This window comes from Lepisosteus oculatus, chromosome 5, assembly GCF_040954835.1.
Source record: "Lepisosteus oculatus isolate fLepOcu1 chromosome 5, fLepOcu1.hap2, whole genome shotgun sequence".
NCBI classification, from domain to species: domain Eukaryota; kingdom Metazoa; phylum Chordata; class Actinopteri; order Semionotiformes; family Lepisosteidae; genus Lepisosteus; species Lepisosteus oculatus.
The window spans coordinates 15,558,020-15,576,121 of record NC_090700.1 but is presented as its reverse complement, the minus strand read 5'-3'; the positions used below and the strand labels follow the sequence as shown (position 1 = coordinate 15,576,121).

At 36.7% G+C, this 18,102-nt stretch overlaps 1 protein-coding gene across 5 annotated transcripts in view; it reads left to right on the top strand.

The window, feature by feature from the left end:
• dclk1a (doublecortin-like kinase 1a) overlaps positions 1 to 18,102 on the top strand; it is a 100,524-nt gene that overhangs the window by 14,893 nt on the left and 67,529 nt on the right. Inside the window, exon 1 of one of the 5 annotated variants that reach the window (XM_015341962.2) lies at positions 8,078 to 8,096. The exons of the other annotated variants lie outside the window; for them this stretch is intronic. The gene's annotated coding sequence lies outside the window, so the exon portion shown is untranslated. Of the gene's footprint in view, positions 1 to 8,077; positions 8,097 to 18,102 lie in introns of those variants that run through there. 5 annotated transcript variants of the gene reach the window in all.

Genomic DNA, 18,102 nt, shown 5'->3' with positions numbered 1-18,102 from the left:
CTTGACTTATGTAAGAAATGGAATCTCTGAGGGTACAGCCTTCTGCTTTGTAAAAAAACGACATTAGAGAGAAATGCATCAGACAGTTAAAAGGATACCTTGATCAAACCTAGAAAAATGTGCTATTATTCATGGTAAAAATGTTGTTCCTTTTTTAAGACAAAATGTTGAAATTCAAAATAAGAAATACAATACCGGTCTCTTTTTCAGTGTGGTGGTGCCTTAAACTTTAAGGCTTAAAACAGGTTTAGTAGTCCACACAATCGTGAACCATTGGTACTGTATATAGTTTCTCAGAATTGTAATAAACACGTTTCCCCTTAAAAAAACAAGGAAGCCACAGTAAACTGAATATTTTAATTAGCATGAAAATGTCTAGTACAGTCTAAAATTGAATAGACTTCCCACAGAGAATTTGATTAAACCCCTTCAACATGGACAAGTGGTACCACTGCCATCTGACCCACAAAAAAATAAAAGAAAATACTAATTTATTTAGAGTAGCCAATTATTTTTGTGATACCCACCCAATTTGGAGTAACCTGCTGCACACAAGAGATTTAAATACTGTAAATACAATCAGTTGTTTACAGACTCAACCAATCCTCGCACCTATGAGCCACTTAGTCTTTTATTGTATCAGCACAGCCCTGTCTCAGAGGTTTAGAGCTGAAGGAGATGATGAGGGGTTGAAGATGTTATGTTGCTGAGGGCTCAGAGAGCCCTGGTCCACTAATCCCACCCCACCCTTTACAGCACTTAGTCAGTGGTTGCTGCTGCTTAGGGAATTAATGGTCATAGTCAGCTAGTGACATGACCAAGGCTTAAACCCGTGATCGTTAAGCTCAACCGGTATCAGGAGAACACCTGTACTGGTTGAGCCTCTCTTGTAGCTCTGGAAGTATCTTTTAAATACTAACATCAGGATTGCCAGGATGAGTCAAACACGCTCAGACATAGTGATGGAAAGCATTGTGAAAAAGGTGTTCACATTAACTAATGTTCCATTAATAATCCTCTCTGTATAGCATAACACTCCTCTTCTCTTACTTGGGATACAGCTGTTTATATTCTGAGGACAAGAATTATCTCCTTCCGGCATACCAGTCTTCTGAAATGGAAAGACAACAAATTTTGGATGTTTTGGAGTCAGTTTTTGATGTTGGATATTGCATTCAGATTTAATTTTTAAATCTAAACCCACTTTTCTTAATGTGAGTCGCTTTCTTTCTAAACTATTCTCATCAAGATGTGTAACTAAGCAAATTAAGAGCTTTAGGCACAGAAAAAAGTGCTGGGTACTGTCATTGTCTGTGCACAGATATTTCACCTTATGCTCAGGATTACCACACCCTACTGACACTTTTAGTTTGTATGTGTATTTATGGTTTAGTGCTCTGTTTCAATTTTTGGGTGAAGCTCAGAAAGACAAAACACTTTGAATAGTTTGACTACAGCAAATGTATCATGAAACCTGTAAACCAGAGTGAAAATATACAATCAGGTCCTTTCACAGTTACAGTTTTAGGCTTTTAAGAGGAGATAATGGTGGAGTAAAAACTGAGGGAGAAAAAGAGATTGGAATAGAATCGCTAGGGTAGTTTGATGTCGGGTTAGACTGTGATAGAGTAGGCAGAGAAGCAGTCAAGGAGAAAGGCTTGCTTGACACTCTGAACAGCAGGAGGAACTGTGTGTAAAGGAGAGATGCCACAGAGGCAGAAAAAATGACCTTTCTACATTCATGCTGTTCATGCAAGATGACAGTGTATTTATAAGTGCTACGGGGAAAAAGAAGAGGAACAGACCGTGACAGAGGCAGTATTCTGACTGGTGTTTCAGTACCATAACTGCCTGATTTTATTTTACCTTCTTTTCAAGTACTGTAATTCCCACTTATTTTTAAATTTAGAGGTGTATATAGCAAGAGTTTGTCACTTTTAAGGATACACCTGATTTAGTGCTATTATGAACGTGCTCAAGTAGGGAGCTGTGTCAGCATGGAATGATCCTTTGCAGCCTACGCATGCTGAAAAGTAAAGAAACGCATTATTTCCGCTGTGGAGGTGTGAGGACGAGAGGAAAAGTAGCAGATAAATAAGGCGTCAGAGAACATAAGAGAGCGAAGTTGAGTAAGGGTGGGAAGCAGTGAGGAAATGGGGCATACAGTAAATCAGGTGAGGATCAGTGTTCAGACTCAGGGAGAACAGGAGGAGAGGTGTTGAAAGTCAAAATCTGTAAATGTAGAGGATTTAAGAGATGAGTGTTTTGTTGAGAGAAAGGGGGAAGGTGTGATCCAAGTTGAAAGATAATTTAGATTCTGGATGTCTTTAACAGCAGGAAACTACAGTAACCCCTCTGTGAGGACGCAGACGGAGAGATCAGAAAGATTGTGGTGAAATGGGGAACTATCAGTTTGGAGAGATCTTTGATCTAGCTGACGTATTCCCTGACAAGTCTTTTTTCCTGTCTGGAGCTGTAGTGGATGGGCACGAGGTGCAGTAAATAGGGTTGCTCATGTTGCTCTGGTTGTATTATTATACTGTATTGTTCAACCAACAAAATACAAACATGCACCAAACAGTATGTTGGTAATTATAAAGTGCCCTCCAAAAGTATTGGGACAAAAACCTAAAATTTAGTGTTTCTCTGTTGTATACACAAGAAATTGAAGTTCAAATAAAGCAAATTATTCTGAGACAGAGTTCTGGCAGTTCCTTTTTATTTTTAGGATATACATTATGTTACCAACACAATTCAGCTTTTTACAACTAAAGCATATGTTGTGTTCAGTCCCCACAAATTTAGGTTACCTTAAGTATTGGGACAGTTAACTTAAAGCAAATTAAAGAAGTGAAAAAGTAAGTATTTTGATGCAAATTCCTTGCTTACGATAACTGCATCAAGCCTCCGTACCATTGCCATCACAAAGATCACTGTTTCTTCACTAGAGATGCTTTGCCAGGTTTTAACTGCAGCCTCTTTAAGTTATTGCTTGTTGGTTGGATTTATCCTACTGCTGCCATCTTCAGTCATTAATCAAGACCATTGAGCCTGTTCTGGAAGCAGCCATACACACCCAAGCCATGATACGCCCTCCACCATGCTTTACTGAAGAACTGGTATGCTTATAGTCATTGGCTGTTCCTGTTTTTCTCCTAAATTTAGCCTTTCTATCACTTTGATAGATGTTCGTTTTGGTCTCATCTGTCCATAAGACTTCTGTGGCTCATCTCGGTGTTTTTTTTGTGCAAATTCCAATCGAGCCCTTCTGTTCTTGGTTCTGATGAGGGGCTTACACCTGGAAGTAAATGTTTCTTAGTGAAGTCTTGCGCTCCCACACTCTGGAGATTATTTTTGATTTCACTAACAGTAATTTGATTTTTTTATCCTTACATTTAGAAATACTATATTTTTCTGTCATCCTCTGCATTTGTTGTTTTTGGACACCTTGTTCTTAGCCTATTCTTGACTCCTTTAGTTGTTTATTCTTTTTAAGAACATTCCAGATTGTTGATTTTGCAATGCCAAGAGTGTTACCAATTACTCTGGCAGTCATTTTCTTTCCTCTCATTTTCAAAATGGCCTTGGTTTCTGTCATAGTGAGTTCTCTAGTCTTCGTGTCGGTTTTGCTGAAGGACTTCAGAAGCACTTTCAAAAGACCTCAACCATGCCTAGACCTTCACAGCTCTTTTATGTGTGTGAATATATGTAATCCCTTGGCAATTAGAAACACCTGTAAACCCATTTGGCCCAATACTTTCATAAAAAGTGCTGCTGTTGTATAATGGTAAAACATTATGTATGTATAAAAATACCCATAGGTAAAAGGGGATATTCTCTGCTTTTTTTCTCATGTTCATCTTGTGATTTGAAATCCAAATTAACTGAGCATACAGTCATAATGGGCTAATTTGATCTCTTGTCTTGTACTTTTGGATGGCACTGTACGTTTTATTATTGATTACACTGGACCATGGATGTCAAACTCAATTCCTGGAGGACCCTGTGTATTCTGCTTTTTTATTCCAGCCTTGGTAGTCGATTAAAAAAATTAACCTATTTATTTTCTTTAGTGTATCTAGGATGCTTAGTAAGATCTTTAAATTGATTTCTCAAAAGATTCACTGCATTAAAGGTACAACACCAAAGAGCCAGGTTAGAAGTATAACAGTTATGCAGTGAGTTAAATTAGACTAGTAACTGAGTGTACTGAGAGGGTTGCAAAGCGATGCAGAGGTTAGCATTTCTGCCTCGCAATGTTGGGGCCCTGGATTCAATTTCAGACATGGGGTGCTATCTGTGTGAGTTTATACAGTATCTCTTTCCTGTGCTCTCATGGGTTTCCTCTAAGTGCTCTGGTTTCCTCCCACAGTCATACTGGTAGGCTAATTGGCTCCTGGGAAAACCAGCCCTGGTGGGAGTGTGTTTATATGTGGCTTGCAATAGACTGGCATCCGGTCCAAGGTGTACTTTGCCTTACCGGGATAGGCTCCAGCTACCCTGAGTTGGAAAAATAGGTTAGAAAATGAAGAGATAAACCTGGGTGCTTTGGATGGAGCAAAAACAGAAGATAGTAGGCCATCCAGGAATTGAATCTGACACCCCTACACCAGATGTCTATTGATCTATGGAGACATCAAGAGTATTTGGTGCTGATATGGCTCTGCATTAGATTTGGGTGGTAGTTCAGTAGCTGCTTAAAGCATGTCTGAATTGACACTTTATCCTTTATACTTTATCTATTGCCAGAGCTACTGTATATGCACCAGGAGTCTTGCCTCTTGTGAGGTTTTGTGATCAGCTTTCTTTGACATACTGTAGTGCAGCACCATATGAGAAAAAAGGCCTGGTTTGCTAGTACTACACAACCCCCAGCAATTACTGGACATAGTACATGCTGGGTCATCCCGTCTGATTAGATAGAATGGGAGGTCATATTTAAATCGGAGTCACTCCTATGGATAAATTGATAAATACACCTGATAAAAATGATAAATTAACTCCTGAAAAAAAGGAGTTAATTTATCATTTGTTTTAAAAAGGCATTTAATGTAGGTTTCTGGAAGTCATACAGGAATTCCTCCAGCTCAGTTCTTTTTATACATCTGGAAATGAGGTCGTATACAGTAAACTGTCTTGGATTTAGATTTTATCTTTGCGTGGATTGGTGCAGAGATGGTTTTTCACACTGTTTTTCAGACACGTGGGAAGTTGCTGTTTGAGCACCAGTTCTTTCCATTCACCAACGATAAAGGGTCTGTGTAAATATAAAGAAAGATTCCCTAAGCATATCAACGTTTCAGCTGCCTATCTGCCACGCAGCAGAGGAGAGGGCCAAGAAACGCTTTAAGCACCTTTGGTGCTTTCTCAGCAACCTTTAACAGCAGGAAACAAATACAGTAAGAATTTCTAAAAATACCCATGCCAGATGTCAGAGTAGTGGTTATGATTGTACAGTGCAAATGTATTTCAAGGTCAGAAATCTAGAAATGTAACTAGGGTCTAGACCACATTGGTAACAGCCTTAATTCCATTTCAAATATCTGGGGAGCAGAGAAAATGTGAATTTTATTATAAGATCGCAAGTTTTTTACAAGAAAGCTTAAAATGTAATTCTTGACAAAAAAAGGTATTTTAACAGATCTGACATTTGTCTTTAATGATGCCTTTTTTGCCTGACTCCTATTTATATCCTGACCCTCTTTCTTTATGTTTTACAGTGCTCAATAGAATTATGAATTGGTTGGCTTTTTTTTTCCTTTCTAGTTTCTATGGCAATGTAGGTGCCAGAGCTGGTTGCTTAGGAACGGTTTCTGCAGCAGCAGGCAGCAGAGCTGCGGAACACGGTGATCTTATGTTTGGCTATGTCGGTCTGGAAAGGCTCAGTCGTGCTTCAGAGCAAGGTCTTCTCACTGATTACTGGAGGAGAGAAATTAGAGTGGCTTTAGCATGAGACACAGCTTTACTGTTATTATCCTCAAAGTAGTTACTAATACCACAAATGCACTGGCCACTAGTATCTGCCTAATGGCTGAATCTATTTTTTTTGTTTGTTTTGGAGTAGACTTATTTACATTATTATGATAATTCTACTTAATTCCCATTAGCTGTATAAGTAAGGAATCTGTGTATGAAGAAATACTTAATAAATTTGATGTACTGTCAAGTTGTATTCAGTTATAGGTCAAATCTATTTTGTATACATTTTTCCCCACCTCATACACAATTGCAATGATCAATCATGACATCAGCTGCAAAGCTGAAGAGAAACAAAAGCTTTTAGTTTCGTAGTCATGTCTAAGACCCACAGAAGGCAAAAACAGTTGATGCTTTAGGTTTCCTGTTGTACGTGTTTGCAGTGTAAGACTATAATGTCAAATATGCAGTACATGCTAAAACTGCATCTGACCTTGAAGAAACAATGTACAAAAAAGAAAGTCAGGGGAATACAGGTAATGGAGTGAGTAATATGTGAATTCATGCAATGTTTTTTTTTTGTTGTTTGGAATTTCTTAAAATCATCAATATGGAAGAACCACCAGACTCTTTGACCTTAAAACAAGTAGCATTCTTAATTGGACCATTCTTTAAATGGGCTTCATTCTTGTTTCTGAGAAGCAGCAGCTGGGTTTAATGACCCTTTTATTTGGGGCACAAGACCAGTTGGAGCTCCTGTACAGTATGTGTGTTACTTCCTATGTGTTTTTTTTTGTTCTTATTCTGCAGTCTTGCTAGTGTTTCTAGGGACAGTTCTCAATAATTTGTCGTGGGTCCACACCATGTGTTTGACAAGCTAGAAAGAAAGGACCAAACATTTACTCTAGTTCAACTTCTCTAGTCTGCAGACCTCCCCAGCTGGGCTCTATTTTCATATGTTAAATTGCATTGAATTTTATGTTCCATGTGGCATAGAATTCGTTTTTTTTCTACTGTCCACACCAGATTTGCTTACCCCTCATGTCATGGTAAAATCTCTGCTGCTCTTATTATTCAATTTAACGTTTGTTTCCAGTTGTACAGAGCTGTGATATTTATTTTATTCAAATGAGCAATCTCATGTGCATTGCCACACCGCCTGGCAGCTTTTCTGACTGTTCATATTTTTGCACAAGCTGTTGCCCATGTTAGCTTTTCATTAATCTTTTGGGGATTTTCCAAAGAAGTGGTAACTGACATGGGTACATGAACATCCGTTGCTTAATCGAGTCATTGAGGATAATGGCAATAATTGCATTTAAAAGGCTGTCTACTATTTTTGCACTCTATTGTTTCATTGCTAATGAGGAAGGCAGCAGACTGACATAAATGGCTCATTCCTGACTGACATGACATTACTTAGCTATTATCTGCAATATTGTTTAATTCAGTTGCTCACTTACTTGCTTTCAGAGAGAATAAGAACTACATTTCCCTATCACCATTGCAGCCTGCACTTCCCATTATGCATCTGTAAACGTTTGGCTTAACTCTTTTATAGCCGATTCTTAACTTGTAAATTACATATCAGATAGATCATCTTTAGCACAAATAACCTTAAATAGTGCAAAAGTAAAGCTTCTATCCAGCAATAAAAATCCAATTTTAGGCAGGTTTTGATAACTATGTTTAACTTTTTATTTAAAAATCTATTTCCTTACATTGTGCTAACAATAAAATAATTAATTTGTGCTCTTGCCAGATGGCTGTTGAAAATTGTAACCCTCAAACTACACTGTAGCCTCAAATTTAAGTAGGCTTTAGAAAGACATGAGATCTCGTATGAAAGATAGATATACGATCAGCAACAAACTGCGATTACAGCAGTGAGCTTATCTGTACCTTCTGTGTATTTGCAATGACAGACTGATAAAATTAAAAGCAATGACTCCAGTCCTTGATCCCAAACGGACTGAACTGTTGTGCACAAGATGAAATGGAAGCCTGCCAGACCACAATCTAGATTCCTCCAGGGCGTGTGGCTGCTTCCCAGAAGTCCTCCTCTAAAAGAGATTAATATCAAGAGGCCCGTGATTCAATTTTCCTTTCTATTCAAAGACTAAAAGCTAACTCCAAGGTTTATGTGAAGAGCATGGGACCTTCAAGACTCATTGTCAGCAGTGAGTATATTTGTGGTTGTCAGCAAAAAGGATAGTAGATCTTTTGAAAACATTCAGAATTGTGCTCAGTTCAGAGTTTAAAAAGATAATTGAACAGGTTTTTTTTAGTATGGTTGCTTTTTAAAAAAAGATAATCTGGGGTAAAAAAGCCTGACATTGTCAATATATAAAGTAGAAAATGAGGTAGGAAATCGATTTCAATCTCTGCTTAACTTTGTTTTTCAGGAATTTGTCACCTGAAGTCAGAAGTCAAGAATAATGTGTATTATAATTTGGCACTACTGGCATTTGGTACTATTTGATGTTTATGCTTTTGCAATGAACAAAATACCATAATAAACTGCTAGCCTTTTAATCTAATGGATTTGTTCATGTAAGATGGGTGTGCTTAGCACTTTAAAACGCTGTTCACATTTTGCCACTAATGTAGCTAACTGTAGGTCATCACTTTCACCACTGGTCAGACAGAGAAGGCGGCTAACAAATATTTGAGTTACTGTATCTTAAACACAACAACTAAACAACTGATTTTTGTTACTTTGTTTTGTGTGCATCAAAAACATCAACATGTAACAAGTTTAAATGTGACAGTGGTTGTATAGCTGATATCCTAAAGTTTAAAAGAAATTTTGAAAGCAGTCACTCTTTTTAAAGAAGAGATTCTTATACTAAATCTATAAATTTATATATTTTAGTGAGTTTGTTGATTAATTTACCTCTGTTACAATGAAGAATATTTGCATTCTGTTCAATTGGGGATATTTATTGTTTCCTGAAATTAGGCATCTAGAACTTACATAAAATTCCCCTCAATTTTAGTTTGGCACTGTTGCCACATTCATCAATGAATGTAAGTTTATTAACATGGAACCACACCCTTACTGATTTGATAGCGAAAGAGCTTGCCTTTCACTGAACAGTCAGAGTGCTCTGCTTTGTGGCTGCTGAGTCGTGTATGTTAGCTATTATACTGTGGCTAAGACATGTATGTTGGAACTACACTAAATCAGAATCTTCGCATAAAATAAAAGATAAGCACTCCGTCTGAGAGAATCAAAGTGAATCTTGTAACATTGATTGTTAAAAGTGGATCTTCAGCTTAAAAAGGAATCTCACAGGAGCATGTTTACCTTATGTACCACGTTTTAAAGCAGACTACACTGCACATTTTAAGAGCAGGGAACTGAACCCAGTATGCTGGCTGAATCACAGTTTGGACTTGAACAATCTGGCCTACCTAAAAGTCTATTGCCCATTAATATATCACTTCTCCAACTGATCTGTTTAGTGAAATAATTGTAATTATATTGTTAAGCTCACAACCTCTATCTCTATGTAATATGTCTCCGCCTACTCAAGAATTTAAATATCATTTCTTTTAGCCTTTACGTATATAAAGTTTTATTGACAGGCAGAAAAGTTTTGCTTTCAAAGTGTCTTCCAGTTTGAGCATTGACTATTTCTATGGGAAGGTATGAATTTATTGCCGGTGAGATTCTGACAGTACTAAATTGGCAACTATCTGGTATCCCCCCAGCTCTGCTAGTAATGAGATTTGTAATCATTTTTAAATTGATATTCTCAACATGAAAAGGTCATGAATGCATTAGCCACAGGTTCTGTGAATGAAGGGAATTTGTTGCTTTCATTTTAATAATATTGAGCCAAAACACTTGAGTATTTGTCAACACTTTGAAATTTTCATGTTTCTTGATGATAGTTACTTTTTCAGAATGGTCATCAGTTGCATTCTGTCCTTTGAGAATTGAATTGTGCGTTTTAACTGTGAGCTGTCATTAATAGAGTTTGGCTTTCCTCCTTCAGCAGCAGAGAATAGTCGATTTGGTTAACAGCTCCCAGTTTTTACTATGACCTTGACTGAGCTTTTTGCTTGAACCCGCTCTCTGCAGCTTCTCTTAAAATCAATTGCTTTGTAACTAAAAATTGCCCAGAAGGCATACTTTGTCGTAGTATCCTGACATATATAAAGTGTTACCCACTAATCCGTAATTGATTCCAAAGTATAGATTAATTAGGTTGTGCATTAAAATGTGTTTTACTGCTTTTTCTGTCCCAATCGTACTATCACACTGTAAATGAATGAATTATTATGATGGCTTTTTGGCTAGACTGTGAAGTAAAGTATAGAATGTGAAAAGATTGTGGCCATATACAGTAGTACAAGAACAACGAAAAACAAACTTATGTATCTGTAAAAGCTCCCATGAGAAAATATTTTTGTTAAGAAAAGGTCCTTTAAAGAAACACAAGGTTTTGACACTTACAGTAAGTGCTTTTCATTTAGAGATTTAATGGCTTCTTTTCCTTTCACGGGGAGCTAAAAGAAACTCTCCCACTCTATAATTGAGGTGACCCCCCGCCATTTTTAAGTGTGTTACATTTAAAACAGCCTGAAGAACAATGCTGGCAGTGCTTTTGTTTTTCTCGTCACAGTTCAACTTACTGAGAGCCCCAAATCCTGGTAGGACTGGCCCATCTGTACATCCCTTACTTGTCACTTAAGAGGCCCACTCCACTGTCATGCAATGGGAGAAACTGTGGGCAGTTTCTTGTGTAGCCTGTGAAAGTTGTCCTCTGAGCTAGTCTCTGCTTTTCCAGATCAGCTGTCTCTTGGTGAAACTTGGAGGTGGCACCAGCTGACGAGCTGATTTTTTTTTTTCATTCCTCCTTCACTGTCATTAAAATTTGTCTTATGCAATCTGACCATTATCTAAACTCCTTCAAAGTATGCAAAAGATCAAGATGGGTTGTAATTTTTCTTGGCAGGCTACAATTAACCTCACTCTCATACAGTGTAATGCGAAGGCAGAGCTTTAATTGTGCATTGTTTGAAGGCCTTTACCCTGCCCCCTGGGATTTCTGTACACCCAGGCAGTCTATTTTTTAGGCACTTCACCATCATTCAATATTGCTTTCAAAGCTACTTTTTGCTTCCTAGCATCTCTGAAAAACCTTCATGAATCTATTGAGCAAAAATCGATTGACATGCGGATTGACATATGAACACACTGAAAAACAACACTATACTCTTTCTTTTTATACTTTTTTCTTTCTTCCATTTTTCAGATACCCAAATCTCAACTATTGATGTGTTCTCTTTGTAAAATTCAAATGTCCATTTAAAGCTGTGAGTGATAACTGGTTTTGCTTTCTACCTGTAGATAATCGAGAAGGTATTTTCTTGAGAAGGTAAAATTATATGAATAATCTTGTAGCCTACAGAAGTGATTACAAACAAGTTGTATTTTCTGTTTTCTTTATTCATGTGTTCACTTAATTGCTAAAATATGGGTGCTGACTTGTAGTTTTGAGGGGGCTCCTCAATAAGTTGAGAAGAGAGAAAAACTCTTGTTTTTCAAAGGTATCACTGTGAAGGGGGATTTGAAAATAAATGTGAGTGAAAGCTTTGAAAGCTGTTGACAGTAGGTGACAGACACAAGGAAAAGTAAGACATGTCAGAAAAGTGTAACATGTCAGGTTCTGTCAAAAAATGACTGAGTCACTTCTGCTGAATCTATTGTGTTATTGTAAATAATGTCTCGGAGCAGAGTGGCAGAGTTCCCAAATATCTCTATTCATGACAGCTCTTTTAGATTAATGCTGCAAAAAATATGATTCATTGTATGCAGATTTTAAAATTCTGAACTTGCAGAATTTGATAGTAAGAGTAGAATAAATTGTGTGTGGGTGATTTTGACTGAAAGGAGGTTGTTGTGCATTGAATTATGACTGAAAAAGTTCCAGGTTAGCCTTTTTCTTTTTAAAGAAAAGTAGCAGTTAAAACTAATTGGCTATAACAGGAGCAGGCGAACCTGGTACTGGAGAGCCAGGTTCCTGCATGTTTTGGAGACACTTTTCAATTAATACCTGATTAAGGAACACACTGCTACTTAATTCTTGTCTACTTAATCATTTTAATTAAGTTATTATGGTCTGAGATGGACTGAAAACCAGAAAAAAAAGTGGCACTCTAGAACCAGGACCTGAAACTTCAAAACACTGTGTGTGAACATACTTGAATAGAGAAGACAGTTTTCCTCAAAAATCAATCTATGTGGTGTTCAGGATTGACAAACAAAATGACAGCTCCAGTTTAGGCTGATTGGCACCTTCTTCTGCTCATCATGAATAATATATGAGAAAAATGTCAGTGATAAATACCCAGCTACAAGGTCCTTTTATGCAGTGAAGAAAGTATGTAATTTATAGCTGAAATTCAAAGGGCAGTAGTTCCACCATGTGGAACTAAATATAAATAAGTAATAACACTTTTTCACAATGTATTGTTAATCATTCCTCCCACATGCTTGTCAACAACCTTATAAAATCTTCATGGCTTCCGTCACCCGTTTTAAGGATAAGGATAGTTTGCCTGTAAGTATGAGTATCATTCCCTCAGACAAGCAGGTTCAAGCCTAATCGATACATATCAGTCACTCACACACTAAACTAATCCTGAATTCAATTTTAGCTAAGGGTTCTCTATAATACATTTAATTTCACTTACATGTTACACAAACTCTGTTTTTTTGTTTTAATTTGTTTTATTGTGATCTGCTTTATGTAATGCTTTTGGCTGGCTTTATGAATTCCAAAAAGTAAAGCAGAGAAGTAGAGACCTTATAGAGAAAGCAGAGGTTAGTGGCTAGCACTAATTCAAGAGCAGGACCCTGTACTTTAAACTTCCAAACTCTCAGGTTTGTTTGTTGACCATTTAGGTTATATGTTCAAGCATATTGTCACTTTAAATCAATTAAAAAACATGAAATACAACTAAACCTCACTTTTTACATCTTAAATTTGCCTTGAATCTGAAGAATTAGGATTAGAAGTCCTGTTTTGCCCAGTGTGCCTTATTTGTATAAAACCTTTATCTGAAGAATTAACGTACGTTATTAATGGAAAAACAAAGCCCGCTTAATTGCATCAGGGGACCAAGCTGTTCCTTAGTGTAAAATAATGAGTCATGGTTATGTAAGCAATCCTGGCAAGTCATGAGAGGACCAGGACTCTTTGGTTCTGGACAGATGAACTGCTATTAACAAAGGATGACGTCCATAATAAGGTTTTCATTTTCTTTTATTTCTTTGCAGAAGCTATCATCATGCTGACACAGGAATAGGGAGGTATTTTCAGATTGATTAATTTTATTTACAAAGCGCATATTCTTCTGTGCTTGATAGTGTTTAACCAATTAATTTTAAGTAAACAAGATGTTATTCTGATGTCACTGTTAAGATGTCATTAACAAAACGTTTCCACTCAGGACAGTGGTTGCCCAAAAATGACTGGAAAATTTTAACGGAAACAGCATAAAAGCTATAACAAAACTGAACCCATGAATGATAGACGTAATAAATCTTAATTCCACTTCAGATAAGATTATGGCAACAGTATAAGGATCTCATTGTGCATCAATAAGATCTAGGGGATAATCCACATGGATTTTGAAATCTTAAGTTTTGCTAAAACACACTGTTAAGACATCTTTGAACAAACTATGGCAGTCATGGATAGAAATAGGGTCATGTAAAATAGAATTTTTAGATTTTCAAAAGGCTTTCATAAAGTGCTTCATTAAGGATTATTTCTTGCATTGCTGACGTCGGATGTTCAGGGTAATCCAAAAAGACAGATTTTAAGAAAGGGCAAATATGTGGCAGAGTAATTTAGTGTGGACAAGTAAAGAGTGCATACTGTATAATGTAGAACCATAAACTATTAATATAACATACTGTAGGGAACACTGAGCTTCAAGAAGCTGTCTATGATAGACTACATTTTGAATATTGTGTGTAATTTTGAACACACGATTATTAAATTATATGCAGACAGATGCTGCTCTGACAGGTTTAAAGAGAGCCATCGACAACTATACCATCATACCAGGGGAAACCAGTGGAAATTATGGAGAAATGATTTTAAAACTTTTAAAAAAGGAGGCATTTGATCTGAATAACACAATTTATTTGGGTTTTAGAACATTGCACAGTGGTGCAGCGACTAACATTCTTGCCTTGTAGTGCCGGCGCCCTGGGTTCAAGTCCAGACCTGGGGTACTACCTGCATAGAGTTTGTATGTTTGCATAGCTTTCCTCTGGGAACTCCAGTTTCCTCCCAAAGTCCAAAAACATATTGGTAAGTTAATCAGCTTCTGAAAAGATTGGCCCTTGTGTAAGTATGTGTGCAGGGTTACCCTGCCTTGCTCCTGTTGCTTGCTGGGATAGGCTTAGCCTCTCTCCGCGACCCTGAATTGGAAGAACAGGTTATAAAATGGATGGATGGGTTCCAGAACAAGATAGCCATATTGTTGAGGCTGATACCCAAGGCTTCTTTCCATGAACATCTGGATGTGATCCTTGAATCAAATTGGCTGCATTGCCAAGAAAATGATCTACACTGGCCCAGTGAACTACTTTCATTTGTAATGTTCTGATGAATAATTGCCACATTATCCTGAGAGGAGGTTAAATATCTTCTTGGTTTCACATGTTTGTTTTTTTTAAATAATCAAATATTGCCTCACGGTGGTCTAAGATTTATCCTGCATAAGCTGTATTTATGATCCTTGAACATCCTGTGTATTAGCTTCTGATTGTCCTGAAATAAACTACTGAAAAGGGGCCCATCAATGAGAAGCATCTCGCAGTACAACCAACAGTATAGTCAGTCTGGGAGTCAATGCAGTATTTATGAGTCATGTTTATAGGTTAACAGATGATGGTTTATTCACAGGGCACAAAATTCCCAGATGGGAGGATCTGGCTGTCCAAGTAGCATGCTGACTCAGACCTTTTAGTTCCAAACAGTCTGTCTACAGAGAGACTGCAGGGGGCTATATTTGTGGCACTTCTAAAACAAGACACCAGTTTGTAAAAAAACAGTTTACATTGTGGGGACATCCTAATATCATGCTTGACAGGAGATCTTTCTGATCTGGGGATATTTTATTAAAATTTGTCGTTACATTGATAGTAATTGCTTTCCCAACACAGGAATTTGCCTGTATAAACAGACACAATATGCAATAGTATAACAAAATGCAGATGCAATAATTCAGAACCATGGACAGCTCTTTGTATGGAAGCATTGCAGCTGAAATCTCTGGCCATTAGTGGTTTTTCATGACGAATTGGCCTAGTAAAAAACACAACCCTGGGTCCTTTTGCACAATCTAGGTAAGCAATCCTTACAAATCAATACATACCAAGCACTCTTATGTTATAATATTCTCAGTGTGATGCAGACAGAATATCAATGAGTGGGTACTATGAAAATCAATATGGAGCTCAATTACTTCGTCTTCCCAACTCTTTCCATCCCATAAAAATTATGTAATTTATAGTTATATTTCAGAACTTGCAGAAAGTACTACTGCAAACGTATGTTTCTTTAACTATGAGAGTTGCAACAGTGTCTTAACAGTGTTCGTTTTTCCCCTTTATGATAATGTTGTCTTACCAACTACTTAGCAAGCTCTTTGTAAAATAAACCACACCATGGAAACCCTGGAATACCATTAATTTAAAAATGTGTAATGTATCTAAATGTGTAAATATGTATATAATAGTTGATTAGTATCTCAAACAAAAGCTAGGGAAATAAGTTGATCTGCTTTTATCATTGTATTTTCTGAAATGGTTTAGTAGTTACATTTTCATTTTCCTCAAGTATCTATTACTGTTCAAAAATATATTTGTGATGGTTATGGCAATGTATTCCAATGTATTAAGTGTTTCATTTAGTCATTTTTGATGCACCTACTGTATACTGTATATACAGTTACAACTGTTGACAGTATGTCATTATAGCTTTCTTTTACAGCACCCTCTTCAGTAGTTTTTTTTGCCAAGGTAGTTGTTGTAATTACTTAGTTACAACTTGGTGTTTAGTAGAAAATCACGGGATTCTCATTTTCCTGTATTTCATAATCATAAACTTCTAACAGCTGAATATTATTTTTCACACTAGAGGAACAAACATCTAACAAACCTACACATTCTAGTACAGTATGTATTTGATATATCCCAATATAAGTTACATGTCTTTTTTTCATGTACTGTATGTTGCTGTTCTACAGTGCATGCTTTTGGTATCCACCTAGGGGCACTGTTATCTACATTCTATAGAGACTCTGGATTGGTTGAACTGTAAAGACATGACCAAGAAGATGTTTCTTCTTTTCGAGGCTTCATACAAGTATTTAGCAGCTGGTACTGTTTGAAGCAGGAATTTATATATTAATGCTGAATAAATTTCCTGGGACAATGTCTGGGACATTCTAAATTGGGGCTTCCAAAACCAAATTCTGTACTGTTGCTGTCATGATCAGGGCTTTATCGTTCTGCCCTTTTGTAGGATTTTAGTTCAGGAGTTCTGATTCAGATAGGGCTTCTACTGATAGGTTGAGAATTTTGTGTGGAGGAAAAAGCTTTTTTTTTTGCTTTGTCTTTCATTCATTGTTTTTTTTTTCCCTGCAAATTTCAGATTTAATACAACTTTATTGGCCATGTAATCAAAATGAATTGTACCCATAGATAATGTTTTGTGTTTCTTCAGATGGAGCATAGCTTGCCCTATAGGACCAAATTTTCTTCACAAATTTCTGTTAGAATTATTACGTATCTTTTTATTGCTGTTAGAATAACTTGTTTTCAGATAAATTGATACGCCCCATACCCATGATCAGAACTTTTCAGTAAAGAAGTAAAATAGCTTTATTATACCCGATTCCTTTTCTTATTATGCCTCACTTTTCATGGTTGAATTTAAGTTTCTCTGGAAATTGCTTAGCTATGAACAAAATAACCTTCTAATGTGCTTTTTTAGTGATGTCAAACATACTTCTATTCCTTTACCACCCCTTTCAAAACTCTACCTCAAACATCTTTCTGGTGCCAGCTTCAACTTTTTATTCATTATGGAAGCTTCTAAAGTTTTCCTTCATTGTTTTTAATTTATTTAGTTCAGCTATAATTCCAAATGCTTGTGACATGAACTGGGTTCCCAGTGATCAAGTGCGATTGCAAGAACCCTTTGATTCAACTTTTTTTCCATACGCATGATTGTATAGTGAACCAAAACCTAATAAAAGCCCCATAATTCTTAGTGAATACTTTTGAAAATATCATCTGGATTTTCAGTTATTAAATCTACAGAATTATGTTAATGTGGAAAATTATCATCAGTAATCGATAATTGTTTTTAAATTATGATTATTTTATAATTTTTTGATGAAAAGAAACACTTTTTCTTGCCCTGGGTAAGGGTGGAGCTTTTCATATGTTAATGCGATTAATGTATGGTTAGAATGGCCTTACAATTTTCCAAAACTGTACTTCTATCTTAAAATCAATACCCATTTGACCTGGATTTTTGTTTTCCATTCCTATATAAAAGCCTCAGGGACTTTTTCTGCAGATGCATCATAACAGACCAATAATGAATGAAATGTAATGGATGCTTCTGTGCAATAAAGTGCCACTTGGGCTTTGCTGAATATATGCAAGCTACATCACTATAATAAAGGATTTACATTCTGCACAAATCCTGTGGCTAGTGTTAACAGCTCATGCCACAGTGTCCTACCCATTCAGAAGCAGTGCTCTGGCTGCATAATTCATGCCCAGATTGCCTTTAATGCACACTTTTCTAAGATGATTGGATGCCTCAGCCTCCCTTCCTGAAGGTGCATTAATTATGTAGAAGATGGCAGTTTCCTTTCATGAGGTTCCCCTCTATTGTTTTGCTTCAGTGTTACATGATGCTTCTAGAATTTATGCTGGCAACTTTGCATATCAAAATATCATATTGTAATGCTCATGAATGTTGTACAGCTGAACAATTTGAGATGGCATCAATCATGACAACAGTGTTATCTGCCAGAATGCTATTCCATAAACTTGCAACTAAACTTTCATCTGGTGGGAAACGTACAATAGCCTGAGTTCGTCCTGTACAATTTATAATTGGGTTGTGTTTAGTA